This window comes from Aedes albopictus, chromosome 2 (genome assembly GCF_035046485.1).
Source record: "Aedes albopictus strain Foshan chromosome 2, AalbF5, whole genome shotgun sequence".
In the NCBI taxonomy this organism is placed as follows: domain Eukaryota; kingdom Metazoa; phylum Arthropoda; class Insecta; order Diptera; family Culicidae; genus Aedes; species Aedes albopictus.
This window is the reverse complement of record NC_085137.1, coordinates 433,253,167-433,256,018: the sequence shown is the minus strand read 5'-3', so window position 1 is coordinate 433,256,018 and position 2,852 is coordinate 433,253,167.

Genomic DNA, 2,852 nt, shown 5'->3' with positions numbered 1-2,852 from the left:
AAAACCGAATGGCATGCAAACGCTGTTTAACATGTAAGGAATAACAATAAATAATAAAAACTCGTTATTTTATCGATCGGGTGAGGCTTAATAACTTTTTCCACGAACGTCGCATCGATTTGCTGTCTTCGGAGGTCTGATTCCTAGTAAAATATTCTACAGAAATCATTCGTCGACTTATTTTTAGGGATCAAGGGGTGACTCCTAGCGATTTTTCTTTGCAGGAGTAAAATTTCCCCATAGTAAATCGTATGAAAAACTAAGAATGGCGGGCGCTAAAATATAGTTTTTCCGATCGATCCGAAATTTTGCACAGTTGATATGGGACCAAAATGGAACTCAAAAAGTGTACAGGAACTAGAGTTTTGCCATTTTTTGTATTTTCCCATATAAACCGTGTACCAGGCTATTAACCAACCTTAGAAGGGTTATATGGTAAACCTTCTAGGAAAGGGGATAATTTTTTGAGGGATTGTTTGGGTTACATATTTTGAGCTGATATTTCTGCAGCATGTTTGAGTGAATTGAGATTTTTGAACTCTCGGAGAAGTGCTTGAAAAAATTGCTGGAGAAATCCCGGAGGAATTCCTGGATGAATTTTTGAAGGAATCCCCGAAGGAATTCCTGTAGAAATCCCTGAAGGAATTCCTAGAAGAATCCCTTAAGGCGGAATCCCTTATAGAATTCCTGAAAAAATTCCTTTAGGAATCCCTGAAAGAATTCGTGGAGGAATCCCTGAAGGAATGTCTGGAGAAATCCCCGAAGGAACTCCTGGAGGAATCCCCGAAGGAATTCCTGAAGGAATCTCTGAAAGAATTCGTGAAGGAATCCCTGAAGAAATTTCTGGCAGAATCTCCGGAGGAATACCTGGAAGAATTTCCGGAGAAATTCCAGGAGGGATACCCGGTGGAAGCCCTGAAGGAATGCCTAGAGGAATCTCCAGAAGAATTCCCGAAAGAATCTGCGGAAAAATCTACGGAGGAAATCCTGGATGAATCTCCGGAGGAATTCCTAAAGGAATCTCCGAAGGAATTTCTAAAAGAATCTCGGGAGGAATTCCTGGAGGAATCTCCGGAGTGATTCCTGGAGGAATGTCCGGAGGAATTCCTGGACGAATCGACGGAAGAATTCCTGGAAGAATCCCTGGAGTAATTCCTGGAAGAATCCCAGGAGAAATCCTCGGAGGAATCCCCGATGGAATTCCTGGAGGAATCCCTGAAGGAATTCCTGGAGTAACCTCGGAGGATTTTTGAAGGAATTTTCGGAGGAATTCCCGGAGGAATCCTTGGATGAACTCCTGGAGGAATTCCTGGAGGAATCCTTGAATAAATTCCTGGAGGAATCCTCGGAGGAATACCTGGAGGAATTCCTGGAGGAATCTCCGGAGTGATTCCTGGAGGAATGTCCGGAGGAATTTCTGAAGGAATCTCTGGAAGAGTTCCTGGAGCAATCCCCGGAGGAATTCCTGGTTGAATCCTCTCAAGAATTGGTGGAGAAATCGAATTTCAGGAGGAATTCCCTAAGGACTTTTAGGAATTACAGATAGAAAACTTGGAAAAATCACAAACCAATATTTCAGGTTTTGAAATCCACGACGAAAAATTAAGACGGAATCTCAGAAAGAACTTTTAGAAGAATTCCAAAAGTGCTGGAAATACTAGAAGGAATTGCGAAGAATTCACAACAGCCCTGCTAAAAAAAAAAATCAGGAAGAATCCTAGAAAGAAACTCTAAAGAATTCCCAGGAGGAACTCTTGGAGGTTTGCCAGAAAGAGCTCCTGAAGGAATTCCCGTACTAATCACAAATCAACACTACTTCATTTAGAAAATAGTTGTTCCCCACATGCATTTTGTATGATTTGTTACAAGTCCTGGCATCTCATCCAGTGGTCCATTCTAGCAACAGCTAACCGCAGTGTTCCTGTAATGGTTCCATAGAAATGTTGGCATTTACACTTTATCTAAATTCACACAATATAATCACACCAGCCCCAGCAGCCGCTCTGTTGATTACATTTCGCACCTCGCACAAAATCCGAAAAGCGCGAGAAACGTCACTTTTCCTTGCGGAATAATTCTGCCGTGTGCAGCATAGTTGACCCATGTTACATTTTGTCGATTTTGACTTTTTTTCGCCAAACGGTCTATTTTTACGTATTCTTTTAGAAACTGCCCTCGGTTAGTACACTTTGTTCGGAAAATCTATAAAAACAACATCAAGTCAATTTGTGTTATGTATGTATGTTTGTATGTTAAATTGTATGTTAATGTGTATGTAAATTTGTATGTTTGTTTATTTGTTTGTTAAAGAGGTGGTTATAAGGGTATTGGAATTCAAGATGGCGGCTTAGGTTCCAAGATGGCGGTCAAAACGTCAGAGTGCTTGCTATATAACGGTGAATCTGTTACGGATACTATGCAATATGGGTATCTATCGATCGGGTTTGATGAGTAGATGTCAAAAATCAATATCCGACCCCATTTTGAAATCCAAGATGGCGGACCATAATCTAAGATAGCGGTCACGGAATGGTGTTTTGAGCAGTGTTTCCATGAAATATGGGTATCTATCGATCGGACTTGATAAGTAGAACTCAAAAATGGATATTTGACACCATTTTGAAATCCAAGATGGCGGACCATAATCCAAGATGGCGGCCACGGATTGGTGTTTTGAGCTATGATACCATGAAAAATGGATATCTATCGATCGGATTTGATGAGTAGAATTCAAAAATCGATTTTTGACGCCATTTTGAAATCCAAGATGGCGGACCATCATCCAAAATGGCGGCCACGGTATGGTGTTTTGAGCTATGATACCATGAAAAATGGATATCTATCGATCGGAT